Here is an 18,669-nt window from a genome sequence, read left to right as displayed (position 1 = left end):
GTCTTTTTTATTTATCTCCGGATCATTGCGTCATCTTCTCGCTTCTTCTCCTCCCTATCCGCGTGCCAACGCAGGAGCTTTGCTACCTTAGGGTCCACGAAATACCGCTGCAGACGAGGAGTGATCGGAAAGTACCACACCACTTTTCGAGGAGCTTTCTTCCTCTTCTTGTATCGAGTGACGCCGCACACCGGACATATGGTAGACTCCGCGTGCTTGCCTCGATAAATGATGCAATTGTTCATGCACACATGGTATTTCACGTGCGGTAAATCCAGAGGACACACGACTTTCTTCGCCTCCTCGAAACTGGTCGGGCACTTGTTCCCCTTGGGAAGACGTTCGTGCCAGAATGACATGTTCTCGTCGAAGCATGCGTCGGTCATTTTGTGTTTTACCTTCATCTCCAAAGCCATGAGCGTTACTTTCAGGCGGGTATCCTCGGGTCTGCATCCTTCATACAATGGAGTAACCGCGTCTATCTCCAGTTGATCCATCTTGGCTTTCTCTCAGGCGGCAGCTCTTGTGTTATCTGTCTGCTTGAGAAGCAGCTCTTGAATATGAGGGTCCTGCACCCAGCCCATCGATGGTCCATCGTCGTCTGCTCCTCCGGCATCTAGATCTTCATGATCATGCCCTTCGTCTGCTCCGGCATCTTCCTCATCATCATGTCTGGCATCTTCTACATGATGACTGTGTATAGCATCACCGTCGTGATCATGTCCTAGAGATTCTTCGTCTTCTCGCCCGCCCGAGCCGCGGTGGTTGTCTTGCTGCCCTTCCTCATTTTTTGCCCGGCCCCCATGGACGACTTCATAGTCATCTTCATCACCTTACCACCGATAGCCATCCATGAAACCACGCAAGAGCAGGTGGTCCCGCACCTGCCCGGAATCCGGGTCCGCAATAAGGCTCTTCAGCTTGCATCTTCGACACAGACATCTTATCTCTGTCTCATTCTTTTGAAGCATCTCGTCCTTCGCGGAGCTCAAAAACCTATTCATGATGCCTTCGGTCATCGTGCGGACCATGGTTGCCTGCGAGGTAGAGCAAAACGATATTTTAGAACCAAGAAAAATTTTGGCATGACTTTCCCTAAAAATAGGACCAAAAAGAATGCATAGTGCCAAAATTCTCACCGAAACGGAAATGAATCAACATTCCGGCAAAATATTGGCAACTATCGCATTTCAAATACCGGTACCTGCAAACACAAACATATATGCAACACCACAAACATATGCAACACCACAAACATACATAGATCTAGCTAGGCCACAAAAAGTGCATGTGCACGTTGTTGGAGCGAGCTAGGGAGAAAAAAAGTAGATCTACAACATGAAGATAGCTTTCCCCTTACTTACCTATCAAAAAAAAGGTAATTTCAACACTTAATTTTGATGAATCTATGGTGCAAATGAGGTGAGGAGGTGGAGGCAGCCGACAAGCTTAGAGAAGGAGGTGGGGGGAATGAAGTGGGGAAAGTGAGTGTGTAGGTGTGGCTGTCCAAAAATATCTAGCTGGTCCCAGGTTACTAATGGCGCACCACAGAGACATGCGCCATTAGTAACCCAACATACTAATGGCGCACCACACAGACATGCGCCATTAGTAGTTTTGCAAAAAAGTAAAAAAAAATTATACTAATGGCGCACCGTGGCACGGTGCACCATTACTAGTTTAAACTAGTAATGGTGCACTATGCAACGGTGCGCCATTAGTAGTTTTGCAAAAAAGTAAAAAAAAATACAGTAGTGGCGCACTCTATGGCTGGTGCGCCATTAGTATGTTTGAAAAAATGAAAAAAAAACATTTTGTTACTAGTGGCGCACCGTGTGCCTGGTGCGTCATTAGTGTCTTCCACACTAATGGCGCACCAACAGATGGTGCGCCATTAGTAAATAGTAATGGCGCACCACATGTCTGGTGCGCCATTAGTGTCAATTCCATCTATAGCCCTTTTCCTAGTAGTGTTGGCGACATTGCGCTCCTCCTCCAGGGCGTCTAAGTTGTCCTGCCGATCGAGCTCGGCCTCTCTCTCTCTCTTCATACATGCGCACTCGAGGTGAATCATGAATAATGTCGCAGGGTAATACTGCCTTTGTGCCGTACACCATGAAAAAGGGGGTGTATCCGGTAGTGCGATTGGGCGTGGTCCGTAGCCCCCAGAGTACGGAGTCGAGCTCCTCAACCCAATGTTTGTTTGATTCCTTCAAAGACCGCACTAGTCCGGGTTTAATGCCGCTCATAATAAGACCATTGGCCCATTCGACTTGGCCGTTTGTCTGTGGATGATAGACAAAGGCATAATCGAGCTTGATGCCCAGATTAGTGCACCAGGTTTTCACTTCGTCGGTTGTGAAATTGGAGCCTTTATCCATGATGATGCTGTGCGGAACACCATAATGGTGTACGACGCCAGATATAAAGTCTATTACTGGCCCGGACTCGGCCGTTTTAATTGGTTTGGCCTCTATCCACTTGGTGAATTTATCCACCATGACCAGCAGATATTTTTTCTTATGGCTTCCTCCTTTAAGGGGCGCAACCATATCCAGTCCCCAGACCGCAAAAGGCCAAGTGATGGCGATTGTTTGTAGGGTGGTGGGGGCATATGGCTTTGGTTGGCGAAGAGTTGGCATCCAATGCAACGTTGGACAAGGTCCTGTGCATCCACTCGGGCCATCGGCCAATAGAACCCTGTACGGAAGGCCTTGCTAAAAAGGGCCCGAGCTGTGGCATGGTGCCCGCCAAGACCAGCATGAATCTCAGCCAGGAGCTGCCGCCCCTCCTCCTCGGAGATACATCTTTGAAGGACTCCGGTAGCGCTTTTCTTATAGAGCTCTCTGTGACCTTGTAGGCCTTCGAACGCCGGACAATGCGGCGGGCTTCATTCTGGTCCTCAGGAAGCTCCTTCTTGTTAAGGTAGGCCAGGAAGGGTTCAGTCCATGGGGCAATGACTGCCATGATGAGATGCGCTGACGGTGGAATTTCGGTGGCCGAGCCTCCGATAATGTCGCTGTTTTCGGAATATGGGGTTATGTTCGGATTCGGACTAGTGTTGCCGTTTTCCCCCTACCACACCATGGATGGCTTAAAAAGCCTTTCCAGAAAGATATTAGGTGGGACGGGGTCGCGCTTAGCGCCGATATGAGCAAGAACATCCGCCGCTTGATTACTCTCTCGAGCCACATGATGGATCTGGAGCCCCTCGAACCAGGCCGACATTTTATGATGGCATTACGATAACCTGCCATCTTCGGATCTTTGGCGTCGAAGTCTCCATTTATTTGAGATATTGCAAGGTTTGAGTCCCTACGCACTTCTAGGCGTTGTATGCCCATGGAGACAGCCATCCGGAGACCATGCAATAAGGCCTCGTATTCGGCTGCATTGTTGGAGTCTGTGTATAGTATTTGGAGTACGTACTGAACGACGTCTCCAGTAGGTGACGTGAGAACGACGCCCGCCCCCAGCACTGCCAGCATTTTGGAGCCATTGAAATACATAACCCAATTGGAATATGTGCCATACTCTTTAGGGAGTTCGGCCTCTGTCCATTTGGCAACGAAGTCGGCCAGTACTTGGGATTTAATAGCTCGACGTGGTGTGTATGTAATATCAAATGGGAGGAGCTCAATGGCCCATTTGGCAATCCGGCCCGTGGCATCGCGGTTGTTTATAATGTCATTGAGTGGTACTTCACAAGCCATCGTGATCGAACGCTCCTGGAAATAGTGACGGAGCTTTCGGGATGCCATGAAGACCGCGTATGCTATCTTTTGATAATGGGGGTATCGGGATTTGCATGGTGTAAGGACAGTGGATACGTAGTATACTGGCTTCTGAAGCGGGAATTTGTGTCCGTGCTATTCTCATTCAACGATGAGCACGATGCTCACTACCTGATGTGTTGCCGATATGTATAATAACATCGGTTCACTGATGTTTGGCGCGGCTAGGATTGGGTTGCTCGCAAGAAGGGTTTTTATTTCCTCCAGTCCGGCTATTGCCGCGTCCGTCCACTCGAAGTGATCGGTTCGCCGTAGAAGGCGATAGAGTGGCAGTGCCTTTTCTCCCAATGTGGAGATAAAGCGGCTTAGAGCTGCCACGCAACCCGCGAGCTTTTGGACTTGTTTAAGCTCTGTTGGCATATCCAATTGTGACAGAGCTCGGATTTTGGCTGGATTTGCTTCAATTCCTCTGTTGGAAACGATGAAGCCCAGCAGTTTTCTAGCGGGGACACCGAAAACGCACTTTTCCGGATTGAGCTTAATGTCATACGCGTGGAGGTTATCAAATGTGAGACGTAAATCGTCTATTAGTGTTTCGACGCACCTAGTTTTGATGATGACATCGTCCACATAAGCTTCAACTGTCTTGCCCATCTGTTTCTCCAGGCATGTTTGAATCATGCATTGGTATGTGGCGCCGGCGTTCTAGAGCCCGAAGGGCATGGTGTTGAAGCAGAATGGCCCATATGGGGTAATGAATGTTGTTGCAGCTTGATCGGACTCCTTCATTTTAATTTGATGGTATCCGGAATATGCATCAAGGAAACACAGTGAGTCGTGCCCTGCGGTAGCATCAATGATTTGATTGATTCGGGGGGGGGGGGATCCTTAGGGCAAGCCTTATTGAGGTCTTTAAAATCGACGCACAGCCGCCAGGATTTGTCCTTCTTTGGTACCAGCACCAGGTTTGCCAGCCAGTCCGGATGTTTTATTTCTCTGATGAATCCGGCCTCAATTAGCTTGGACAGCTCCTCCCCCATAGCTTGGCATTTGGGCTTGGAAAAGCATCGCAATGCTTGTTTGATTGGTTTGTGTCCCTTTATGATATTAAGGCTATGTTCGGCCAGCTCACGTGGGATTCCAGGCATGTCAGAAGGGCGTCAGGCGAATATATCCCAGTTTTCATGAAGGAAATCCCTTAGTGTGGCGTCGACCGTTGGGTCTAGTTGTGCTCCAATAGATGGTGTCTTCTTGGGGTCCATTGGGTGGACCTGGAATTTGACTATTTCTTCTGCCGGTTTGAAGGAGGTGGATTTGGGTCATTTGTCTAAGACCACATCATCCCTATCCACCATGGAGCGCAGTGCAGTTAATTCTTTGTCCGCGAGGGCTTCAGATAATGCCTCAAGGGCCAGGGATGCGGTTTTGTTTTCGGCGCGGAGTGCTATGTCTGGATCACTGACAAGAGTGATTATGCCATTTGGTCCGGGGATTTTGAGCTTCATGTACCCGTAATGAGGTAAGCTTGGAAGCGTGTAAAAGCATCCCGCCCCAACAGGGCGTGGTATCCGCTGCTGAAAGGAGCCACTTGGAAGGTGATTTCTTCGGACCGATAATTCTCCGACGTGCTGAATACCACGTCAAGTGTGATTTTTCCCACACACCGCGCCTCCCTACTGGAAATAATTCCTCGGAAAGTCGTGCTGCTTTGCTTGATGCGGCTCCTATCTATTTCCATTTTGTGGAGTGTATCCTCATAGATGAGGTTTAGTCTGCTGCCACCGTCCATGAGGACCTTGGTGAGTCGAAAGCCGTCCACGATGGGACTGAGGACTAAAGCGGCTGGTGCTCGGATTGTCCTGTATTTTGGTTCGTCGCCGGCATTAAAGGTTATAGACGTGTCGTTCCAAGGGTTTACTGTGGCGATTTGACAGACTTCGCGAGGCCGCGAAGTGCCCTTTTGCGCTTATTGTTTGAAGCGAATGTCTCGAAGACCGTCCGTACTCTGGGGTCCTTGTCTTCTGGAGGGTGTTGCTCTGGGGTGTTTTTGGTAAGGATGCCCTCGCCACTTTTGGCTACCTGCCGGAGTATCCAACATGTTCTAAGGCTGTGGGTTGGTATGGTATTCGGTGTTGTGTGTATTTTGCATGGGCCATCGAACCATCCCTCCAGAATGATTCCGTGCCGCGTAATGGGTTTGTATTTCTTGGCTATTGGACTGGGCGTGTCACGGGGATGCGCCCTTTTCGCCTGGACCAGTGGTTGAGTTGGGACCAATGGCTCCCAATAAGTTGCCTGATCCCTCCAGGCGCTTTCCATTGCGATGTACTTCTGTACGATAGTTGCCAAGTCAGCGAAGTGTAGTATGCGGTGGCGATTAATGGCATTGAGGATTCCTTCGTTCATGCAATTGTTGTGGAACGCTGATATCGCATCCTCGTCGCGGCAATCTTTAACCTTGTCCTTGACAAGGAGGAATCTAGCCCAGCATAGGTAGACCGTTTCCTGAGACTTCTGTTGTATGCTCCTGAGAGCGTTTATGTCTGGGTGGGTGGGTCGAATTGGATCTGGACCCTGACCCGGTCGATGATCTGGAGTCTAAAGTTTTTCCAGACGTCCGGGCTCCGAAGTATCTTCTGGTTGCCTTTGCCTGCCATCCGATTCTATGTTCGTAAGGACGGTCACCTCCTTTTGCGGGTGGGTATCTGGCTCTGCAGGGTCGGCGATCCGTACGTAGTCCGTCTTCAGTATAGGGGAAGAGTCGCCGTCTTGCTCCCTAACTACCGCTATCTGGTGGGTGATCGACGGAGATTTGATTTCTCTTTGGTCGGGTTTGAGCACGATCCGATCGTAATCTGTGGCGATTCCCAGGGCGGCAATACGATCAAGGAGCTCGTTTAAAGACGAAAACTCCGCTAGATCCATCTGCTTGGAGTGTTTGGGGTCGATACGAAGAGGATTTTCAATGGCCCGGGAGGTCATCGTCAGCTTAATGGCCGAACGGGCGGTCATAGTAAAGCTGCCCAACCGGAGGGTTTGGCCTGGGGCCAGTTCTCCTCCGGTAGTGATATTGTCTTTAAGGACGAGGCGAGTCATCGATCCTGTTGTAGACGGCACAGCGGAACTCTCAATGAAAGCACCAGTGTCGGTGTCAAAACCGGCGAATCTCGGGTAGGGGCTCCCGAACTGTGCGTCTAAGGTCGATGGTAACAGGAGACAGGGGACACGATGTTACCCAGGTTCAGGCCCTCTCTATGGAGGTAATACCCTACTTCCTGCTTGATTGATCTTGATAGATATGAGTATTACAAGAGTTGATCTACCATGAGATCGTAATGGCTAAACCCTAGAAGTCTAGCCTGTATGACTATGGTAATGAGTATTCGGCCTATCTACGGACCTAGCCCTCCGGTTTATATAGCCACGGGAGGGATCTAGGGTTACACAAGGTCGGCTACAGAGAAAGGAATCTACATAGTTGGCCGCCAAGCTTGCCTTCCACGCCAAGGGAAGTCCCATCCGGACACGGGTGCAGTCTTTGGTCTTCGTATCTTCATAGCCGATCAGTCCCGCCCATGGCTAACAGGCCAGACGCCCGAGGACCCCTTAGTCCAGGACTCCCTCAGCGTGTGCCACCCATGCTACTACTATTTCGTACCCGCGCTACTACTCACGAAATAGTAGTAGCGTGCCCATACTACCAACGCTACTAGTATCCTAAATACTAGTAGCGAGCAGTTTTTTCCCACACTACTACTATCTTATTAGAAATTAAAAAAATCAATCAATTCCATTCTATCACACAATTGCCGTATCTACTATCACAGTTCCTCATTGTAGAGGAAACTCATGTGTAATTCATATCTTTTACATAAGTAAGAGTGTAAACACAGTGTTGTACGTGTCAGCTACCTACGTAAGTGGTTCTTGCCATGGAAATTCAAAAGTTTACCACTACTTCTAGACGTCAGAGACTGAGACACATTGTTATGGTCCAATCCAAAAATTGGCTCACTCGTCAATGCGTGGCGCCTTCCCGGCCTGATCTCGTGGCCTGCAGTTGTGACGAAACACTTGACCGATGGCAGCCGCCGCCTTGAGTTGTGATGCTGTCACGTCCCTCTCCCTAGCCCTCAGATCAAGAAGGCCCTGGTCGATGTCGGCCTCGTGCCATGCCACTAGCGGATGGAGGAAGCCATCATACATGTGCCCCGCACCCTGAAATCCGAACACCATTAAGATTCAGATTCAGAATTGGCCACATACCGAATCAAGTCTATCTGAAATGTTGATCATCTCTCGGGCTCGGGGTGTCTGATCGACTGCTTACCCATGTGTTGCGGTGCCAAAGGTAGATGACGAGCAGCAGCTTCACCTCTCCGTACATCGGCAGACACAACACCGTCCAGTCCACGAACCTCTCGACGACCGTCGGCATCGCCACCAGAACCCTGCAGCATTACCAACAGAGGTTCAGAAACTTCAGATTCTTCAGAAGATTGACATGGAAAAATAATGCGACGCATGTTGATGAAAAAGACAATCAGTGAAAAAGACAAGGAGCATACTAACCCCTTCAGGTAGTGAAAATATAATGTAGAGCAGTAAAAGTGGAACATGGCTCAGCTTTGCATTGATAGGGATGGATATACAATTGGGGATCCACTAGGTAAATAAATAATTCTCATAAATCAACAACATTATCTGCATTTAACATACTATAAAAAGTGTCTGACATCCTTGAGGAAAACCCAAACATTGCTACCTTCTTCGGGGCTCGAGCATGAACTGATGCGCTCTGCTTCTTGTACATACGGCTGTGCTGCACCGGTGTTTATGCAAGAGGCTCAGTGTTAAAATAACACTGAATTTACTATGATAGGGGATTGATACGTCTCCAACGTATCTACTTTTACAAACACTTTTGCCCTTGTTTTGGACTCTAACTTGCATGATTTGAATGGAACTAACCCGGACTGACGCTGTTTTCAGCAGAATTACCATGGTGTTATTTATGTGCAGGAGCAAACGTTCTCGGAATGACCTGAAACTTCACGGAGACACTTTTCAGAAAATAAGAAAAATACCTGCCAAAGATGAAGGCCAGGGGGCCCACCACCTTGCCACGAGGGTGGGGGCGCGCCCCCTACCTCGTGGGCCCCCTATTGCCTCTCTAACTCCACCTCCACCTCCATATATTGAGTTTCGGGGAGAGAAAATCAGAGAGAAGAAATCATCGCGTTTTACGATATGGAGCCTCCGCCAAGCCCTAAAACCTCTCGGAGGGCTGATCTGGAGTCCGTTCGGGGCTCCCGAGAGGGGAATCCATCGCCATCGTCATCATCAACCATCCTCCATCACCAATTTCATGATGCTCACCGCCGTGCATGAGTAATTCCATTGTAGGCTTGCTGGACGGTGATGGGTTGGATGGGATCTATCATGTAATCGAGTTAGTTTTGTTAGGGTTTGATCCCTAGTGTCCACTATGTTCTGAGATTGATGTTGCTATGACTTTGCTATGCTTAATGCTTGTCACTAGGGCCCGAGTGCCATGATTTAAGATCTGAACCTATTATGTTTTCATCAATATATGAGTGTTCTTGAACCTATCTTTCAAGTCTATAGTCACCTATTATGTGTTATGATCCGTTAACCCCAAAGTGACAATAATCGGGATACTCACCGGTGATGACCGTAGTTTGAGGAGTTCATGTGTTCACTGTGTGTTAATGTTTTGTTCCGGTTCTCTATTAAAAGGAGGCCTTAATATCCCTTAGTTTCCGTAAGGACCCCGCTGCCACGGGAGGGTAGGACAAAAGATGGCATGCAAGTTCTTTTCCATAAGCACGTATGACTATGTTCGGAATACATGCCTACATTATATCAATGAACTGGAGCTAGTTCTGTGTCACCCTAGGTTATGACTGTTACAAGATGAACCGCATCCGGCATAATTCTCCATCACCGATCCATTGCCTACGAGCTTTCCATATATTGTTCTTCACTTATTTACTTTTCCGTTTCTATTGCCATCATCACTACAAAATACCAAAAACATTATTTTTACTACTGTTACCTTTTGCTACCGTTACCACCACTATCATATTACTTTGCTACTAAACACTTTGCTGCAGATATTAAGTTTCCAGGTGTGGTTGAATTGACAACTCAGCTGCTAATACTTGAGAATATTCTTTGGCTCCCCTTGTGTCGAATCAATAAATTTGGGTTGAATACTCTACCCTCGAAAACTATTGCGATCCCCTATACTTGTGGGTTATCAAGACTATTTTCTGGCGCCGTTGCCGGGGAGCATAGCTCTATTCTTGAGTCACTTGGGATATATATCTGCTTATCATTATGAAGAACTTGAGAGATCCAAAAACCAAGATCTATCCCTCAACTACGAGGGGAGGTAAGGAACTGCCATCTAGCTCTACACTTGATTCACCTTCTGTTTTGAGTAAGCTTGCGACACCTACACCTGCTTCTGCTATTCGTTCTGATATGTCGCATGTTATTGATGATGTCACTTCTGCTATGCATGATACTTATGATGAAACTACCTCTATGCCTAATACTACTATGCCACTTAGTGCTTTTCTTGATGAACAGCTTGCTAGGGCTAGAGAAATTGAAAATATTGAATCTGATGATACTGATGAAAGTGATGATGAAGAACCACTTGCCATTCCTAAGGGTTATGTTTTTGATCAAGATGCTTCTTTAGCTATTTTAGCTTGCAGTAATAGAACTGAACTAAAAAATTATTAGCTAAATGGAGCAAGCAATCTCTAAATGCTAGAATGAAACCTGACCCTGCTTTTTCTACTTCGCCTATCTTTGTTACTGATAAGGTTTATGAATTCTCTGTTGATCCTGATATAATTACTTTGGTTGAATTTGATCATTTTCATGGTTATGAATCTGAAACTGTTGTGGCACATCTTACTAAACTGAATGATATAGCTACCCTGTTCACTAAAGATGAGAGAACTTGCTACTTTTATATCCTTAAAATATTTCTGTGCTCATTAAAGGGTGATGCTAAGATATGGTTTAATTCTCTTGATCCTGGTTGTGTGCGTAGTCCCCAGGATATGATTTATTACTTCTCTGCTAAATATTTCCCTGCTCATAAGAAACAAGCTGCTTTAAGGGATATATATAATTTAGTGCAAATTGAAGAAGAGAGTCTCCCACAAGCTTGGGGGAGGCTTCTCCAATTACTTAATGCTTTGCCTGATCATTCTCTTAAGAAAAATGAAATACTTGATATCTTTTATAATGGACTAACCGATGCCTCCAGAGATTACCTGGATAGTTGTGCTGGTTCTGTTTTCAGGGAAAGAACACCAGATGAAGCTGAAATTCTATTGAATAATATGTTGACAAATGAAAATAATTGGACACCTCCGGAGCCAATTCCTGAGCCTATTCCTAAACCAACTCCGAAGAAGAGGGGTATTCTATTTCTCAGTCCTGAAGATATGCAAGAGGCAAAGAAATCTATGAAAGAAAAGGGTATTAAAGCTGAAAATGTTAAGAAATACAATGTCTTAATCTGCCGCCTGTTGAAGAAACATATAATCTTAATCCTTTACCTATTGAAGAAACTCATGGTCTTGATAACCCGGCACAGGTAGTAAAGGTAAATTCTCTCTATAGATATGATAAAGCTATAATCCCATTTACTAAAATTGCTAGCCCATGCTTAGATGAGTTTGATAAATTTATGGCTAAGCAAGAAGATTTTAATGCTTATTTTGGTAAACAATTAAAATACAATTCAAATATGCTTGGACACTTGGGTGATTATATGGCTAATGTCAAAGGTCAACTTAAACTTATCAGTAAACATGTTTCTATGGTTACCACTCAAGTAGAACAAGTACTTAAAGCTCAAAATGATTTTCTCAATGAATTGAATAGTAAAGATAATGATAATGCTGTTAGAGTGGCTACTAGAACTGGTAGAATGACTCAAGAACCTTTGTATCCTGAAGGCCACCCTAAGAGAATTGAGCAAGATTCTCAGAGAAATAATATAAATGTACCTAGTTCTTCTAAAAAGAAGAAAACGAAAAATGATAGGACTTTGCATGCTTCTAGTGATCCTATTATTGAAACACCTGAGAATCCAAATGATATCTCTATTTATGATGCTGAAACACAATCTGGTAATGAACCTGAAACTAGTGATAATGTTCATGATGATGCTCAACCTAGTAATGATAATAATATAGAAATTGAACCTGATGTTGATCTTGATAACCCACAATCAAAGAATCAACGTTATAATAAGAAAGACCTTGCTAGGAAACATGGTAACGAAAGAGAGCCTTGGGTTCAGAAACCCATGCCCTTTCCTCTCAAACCATCCAAGAAAAAGGATGATGAGGATTTTGAGCGCTTTGCTGAAATGATTAGACCTATCTTTTTGCGTATGCGATTAACTGATATGCTCAAAACCAATCCTTATGATAAGTACATGAAAGATATAATTACAAATAAAATAAATATACCCGAAGCTAAAATTTCCACCATGCTTGCTAATTATACTTTTAAGGGTGGAATACCAAAGAAACTTGGAGATCCAGGAGTACCCACTATACCATGCTCCATTAAAAGAAACTATGTTAAAACTGCTTTATGTGATCTTGGAGCCGGTGTTAGTGTTATGCCTCTCTCTTTATATCGTAGACTTGATTTGAATAAGTTGACACCTACTGAAATATCTTTGCAAATGGCTGATAAATCAACTGCTATACCTGTCGGTATTTGTGAGTATGTGCCTGTTGTAGTTGCAAATGTTACTATTTTAACGGACTTTGTTATTCTTGATATTCCCGAGGACGATAGTATGTATATTATTCTTGGAAGACCCTTTTTGAATACTGTAGGGGCTATTATTGATTGCACTAAAGGCATTCTCACTTTTCATGTTAATGGTAATGAGCATACGGTACACTTTCCGAGGAAACAACCTCAAGTTCATAGTATCAACTCTATTGGAAAAATTCCATCAATTATATTTGGAGGTTTTGAATTTCCCTCTTCCCACTGTCAAGAAGAAATATGATATTCTTATTATTGAGGATGTGCATATCCCCATTGAGGTAACATAGTGTTATTCGAAATTTCTCCGGTTCCATGTTATTCGGAATGAGTTCATTAACAAGACTTGATCAACCTTGTTAGAGGATCCCTTTTGATGATCATGAGATGGATGAAACTAGAAGGCACAACCTTCTGTATCCCACTTTTACTTTCTATTATTTATATTAAATAAAATAAAAATAAATATTTGTCTGTCTGTTATCTGATTATTTGTGCAATACAAAAATACCTCGAAAATAAAAGTTCTCCAAATGCGCTGAAAATTAAATATGATTGTTTCTAGAATATTTGGGGATTTATGGAACTGAGAACACACCAGGGGGCCAGCCACCTGCCCACGAGGGTGGATGGCGCGCCCCCTGCCTCGTGGGCCCACGGTGGCCCTCCTCCACTTATCCTTTCACCCACACACTTCATCTTCCTCCCCCAAACACGAATATCCAGCTCAAGCACGAGTGCTAGCTCATTTTGGTGCCATTTTCGATCTCCTTGCTCAAAGCACCTCTCACAAAACTGCTTGGGGAGATTGTTCCTTGGTATGTGACTCCTCCATTGGTCTAATTAGTTTTTGTTCTAGTGCTTTATTCATTGCAAATTTTTGCTGCTTAGGTGACCTTGTTCTTGAGTTTGCATGTCAAATTTATATGGTCAAAAGTAGTTTTGATGCATGATATAGGCCCTAGGCACTTGTAGGAGTAGTTGCTATCAATATTATTAAGTTTGGTTTACTTTAATTTTGGAGTTACTAAAAATTTCAGAATTTTTTAAAAAATGATGAGGAGACTATTGAGGGGCTCATCGAGCCAAAGCTCGAAGGAAAAGGCACCGAAGCCTAAGTATAATTTGCCGCGCACCGCGGAGGTTCGGGCGTGTGAATGGCCTTCCAAGGATTTCTTGAGAGCAGCCGGGATTTATGAAGATTTTCATGAGTTGGCTCAGACCGCAGGCCTTACCACTTTCCTTCACGACCAATGCGATCAGTATCTCTTGCTCACAAATACCTTTGTGCAAAACTTCCATTTCCATTCTACGAACTCACCACCTATGGTGGAAGGAGATGTCACTTTATGATTTTTGTCGGATTTGTCTAGTCCCTTTTAAGGGCAAGACAGAAGAACCACATCATGATGATGTGGAGGGTTTTATTGATACTATCACTGTAGGGGAAACTAGGAAAGTTTCCGATGCACGAATCACTAGCATACATTTTCCTGTTTTACGTTACTTTGCATTATTTGCTAGTCGTTGCTTAATCGGTCGCGGAAACTATGGAAACCTGAGTATCCCTGATATTATTATTTTACACCACGGTTTATACAGTGATAACTCTTTTAGTATGGGCGGCATTATTGCCAAACGGTTGAGTCTGAACCGTACCAAAAGCCCCATCTTTGGAGGCATCTATGCTACACGCCTAGCTGCACATTTTAACATACCTATTAGGCATGCTGAGAAGGAAGAAAAAGTGTTGCCTCATGTTTATCTAGATTATAGAAGTATGGCAGCACATAATTTTATTATTAAGAATAGGGCAGTAGAGCTTAAATATCAATTGTTCTTTAATAAACATCATCCTGAGACTATTACCTTGCCTGCTCCTTCTTTTTTTGATTTGACTGTAGGCACGTACCTTGTTCCGTTGACGGCTATTCACGCCTACCGGAACCCTGCACCAGCTGAGGAGCCAGAGCCGGAACCACAATTTGATCCCTCACGACAGTCTAATTATCAGTGGGATCCGGAGATGATTGCCAGCTAGTGGCAATCGGAGCCTTCCTCTTCCTCATCACAGTACGACCCCAACTATTATTATGGATATCTGCCAGGCCAGCCGTGGCCATAGACCAACTTAGGCCAAAAGCCTAAGCTTGGGGGAGTATGTATTTCCCACCGACATTACATTTATGTTCACACTCATTGCTAGATGTCGGTGCTCATACTTTTTCATTGTATCATCCATGCTAGTTTATTTTCCTTTTTTATGCTTTCTTCTTGTGTGCTTAATAAATCTTCAGAAAAACCAAAAAAATAGTTGTAGCTTTTAATTAGTTTGCTTTCCATGCTTGCAGTAGTAATTAAAAAGAAAACCCAAAAAGATTTCATGTTCTTCTTTTGCTTGTTGGGAGCTTTCCCGTGTAAATAGTTTTATTTCTTTTCTTTTCCTTGGGGGTCGATAGGAGAAGACCATAATTAAATTGTTGAAGAGGCTCTTATATGCATTATTGTTGATCTGACAAAAGAGCCCATATTGCCTTGTCTTCTCCTGTTTATTGAATGCTTGCAGATTCCAGCTTAGTCCAATGCACGTGCACTATTATTATTATTCACATCGTTCGGTCGTGCAAGTGAAGGGCAATTATGATGATATATGATGAACTGACTAAGATGAGAAAAGCTGGTATGAACTCAACCTCTTTTATTTTTGTAAATATGATTAGTTCATCGTTCCTGATTCAGCCTATTATGAATAAACATGTTTGCAATGACAACTAGAGATCATAGTTTCTTATACCATGCTCGATCAGCTATGAGTTATAATGGTTTACCTTGCTTGCCAACATGCTATTAAAATGGTTATGATGTGGTATGATAGGGTGGTATCCTCCTCTGAATGATTTAAGTGACTTGACTTGGCACGTGTTCACGCTTGTAGTTGAAACAAAATCAACATAGCCTTCACGATATTTATGTTCATGGTGGATTATATCCTACCCATGCTTGCATTCGGTGTTGATTAATTTTAATGCATGTTCATGACTGTTGTCGCTCTCTAGCTGGTCGCTTCCCAGTCTTTTGCTAGCCTTCACCTGTACTAAGCGGGAATACTGCTTGTGCATCCAAATCCTTTAAACCCCAAAGTTATTCCACATGAGTCCACTATACCTACCTATATACGGTATCTACCTGCCGTTTTGTATGTGCCAAACTCTAAACCTTCAAATAAATATCATGTTTTGTATGCTCGAATAGCTCATGTATCAACTAGGGATGTCTGTATCTTCCATGTTAGGTGGGTTATTCTCAAGAGGAGTGGACTCCGCTCCTCACTCACGAGATAAATGGCTGGTCACCGGGATGCCCAGTCCCATGCTTTATGCAAACTAAATCAAAATAATTGCAAACAAAACTCCCCCTAGGACTCTTGTTAGTTGGAGGCACTCATTGTTTCGAGCAAGCCATGGATTGATGCTTGTTGGTGGAAGGGGGAGTATAAACTTTACCATTCTGTTTGGGAACCACCTATAATGTTTGTACCATGGAAGATATCGCCATCTATTGGTTGTTATGTTGACAATGAAAGTATACCGCTCAAAATATTATTCACGTCTGTTTCAAAATCGAGCTCTGGCACCTCTACAAATCCCTACTTTCCTCTGCGAAGGGCCTATCTATTTACTTTTATGTTAAGTCATCATCCTCTTATTAAAAAGCACCAGTTGGAGAGCACCGCAGTCATTTGCATTCATTACTGTTAGTTTACATTGAGTATGACTTGACTGGATCTCTTTTACCATGAATTACAATGTCTAGTCAGTCCTTGGTCTTTAAAGATGCTCTGCATTTATGTTTTGCGGTCTCAGAAAGGGCTAGTGAGATACCATCCTGTTATATCATATTATGATTGTTTTGAGAAAGTGTTGTCATCCGAGATTTATTATTATGGCTCGCTAGTTGATTATGCTATTGATATGAGTAAACTTGAGACCTATGCGTTATTGCGAATGTGGTTAGTTATAATCTTTGCTGAAAACTTGAATGCTGGCTTTACATATTTACAAACAACAAGAGCAAACAGAGCTTGTTAAAGTTTTTCTTTGTCACTTTCAGTTTGTCAACTGAATTGCTTGAGGACAAGCAAAGGTTTAAGCTTGGGGGAGTTGATACGTCTCCAATGTATCTACTTCTCCAAACACTTTTGCTGTTGTTTTGGACTCTAACTTGCATGATTTGAATGGAACTAACCCGGACTGACGTTGTTTTCAGCAGAATTACCATGGTGTTATTTATGTGCTGGAGCAAACATTCTCAGAATGACCTGAAACTTCACGGAGACACTTTTCAGAAAATAAGAAAAATACCTGCCAAAGATGAAGGCCAGGGGGGCCACCACCTTGCCACGAGGGTGGGGGCGCGCCTGCCCCCCTAGGGCGCACCCCCCTACCTCGTGGGCCCCCTGTTGCCTCTCCGACTCCAACTCCACCTCCATATATTGAGTTTCGGGGAGAAAAAAATCAGAGAGAAGAAATCATCACATTTTACGATACGGAGCCGCCGCCAAGCCCTAAAACCTCTCGGGAGGGCTGATCTGGAGTCCGTTTGGGGCTCCAGAGAGGGGAATCCGTCGCCATCGTCATCATCAACCATCCTCCATCACCAATTTCATGATGCTCACCGTTGTGCGTGAGTAATTCCATCGTAGGCTTGCTGGATGGTGATGGGTTGGATGGGATCTATCATCTAATCGAGTTAGTTTTGTTAGGGTTTGATCACTAGTATCCACTATGTTCTGAGATTGATGTTGCTATGACTTTGCTATGCGTAATGCTTGTCACTAGGGCCCGAGTGACATGATTTCAGATCTGAACCTATTATGTTTTCATCAATATATGAGTGTTCTTGATCCTATCTTGCAAGTCTATAGTCACCTATTATGTGTTATGATCCGTTAACCCCGAAGTGACAATAATCGGGATACTTACCGATGATGACCGTAGTTTGAGAAGTTCATGTATTCACTATGTGTTAATGCTTTGTTCCGGTACTCTATTAAAAGGAGGCCTTAATATACCGTAGTTTCCAATAGGACCCCGCTGCCACGGGAGGGTAGGACAAAAGATGTCATGCAAGTTCTTTTCCATAAGCACGTATGACTATGTTCGGAATACATGCCTACATTATATCAATGAACTGGAGCTAGTTTTGTGTCACCCTAGGTTATGACTATTACATGATGAACCGCATCCGGCATAATTCTCCATCACCGATCCATTGCCTACGAGCTTTCCATATATTGTTCTTCGCTTATTTACTTTTCCGTTGCTATTGCTATCATCACTACAAAATACCAAAAACATTATTTTTACTACTGTTACCTTTTGCTACCGTTACCACCACTATCATATTACTTTGCTACTAAACACTTTGCTGCAGATATTAAGTTTCCAGGTGTGGTTGAATTGACAACTCAGCTGCTAATACTTGAGAATATTCTTTGGCTCCCCTTGTGTCGAATCAATAAATTTGGGTTGAATACTCTACCCTCGAAAACTGTTGCGATCCCCTATACTTGTGGGTTATCAGGGATGGAATGCCTGAATTCACAATACTAACCTGATTGACCACTTGTTGCTGCATAAATCTATGGTGTTCAGGAGTTCGGTAAAATTGATCAGCCAATATCTGAAACTACTTAAAAGGATGATCTAGAAAGAGATAAGTACTTGTAGAGAAGGTCTGTACTAATGATACTAAATATACTATTCTCAAAAAGTAAACAGAAAACTGAATCCGGTAGGTAGACCTGACAATTGCTGTCTCCATTAACCTTGAGCTCAACCAGGCCATACATCACCATTTTCTAAATTAATGCGCAACAAACTCATTATTAGTGTAAAAGGTGGCCCGCCTTAAGAGGGAACGTAGTAAAGTGAAAGAACTATCACACTGAATAGTAAAAATGGAACGTAGCTCAACACTTGCATTGATAGGAACCGACACATGATCAAACCATGGACATCCACTAAGGAAGATCGATAATTCTGCATTTAACATATTATCTTAACCAGAAACAGGGCAAAATCCAAGAATACCA

The 18,669-nt window shown here is 44.0% G+C and overlaps 1 pseudogene; it reads right to left on the bottom strand.

Annotated features, from left to right (window-relative positions):
- Positions 1 to 7,647: 7,647 nt before the first annotated feature.
- Positions 7,648 to 18,473, bottom strand: LOC119298117 (annotated as a pseudogene).
- Positions 18,474 to 18,669: the final 196 nt, after the last annotated feature.

This window comes from Triticum dicoccoides, chromosome 5A (assembly GCF_002162155.2).
Source record: "Triticum dicoccoides isolate Atlit2015 ecotype Zavitan chromosome 5A, WEW_v2.0, whole genome shotgun sequence".
Classification (NCBI taxonomy): Eukaryota; Viridiplantae; Streptophyta; class Magnoliopsida; order Poales; family Poaceae; genus Triticum; species Triticum dicoccoides.
This window is presented reverse-complemented; position numbering and strand designations above follow the sequence as displayed.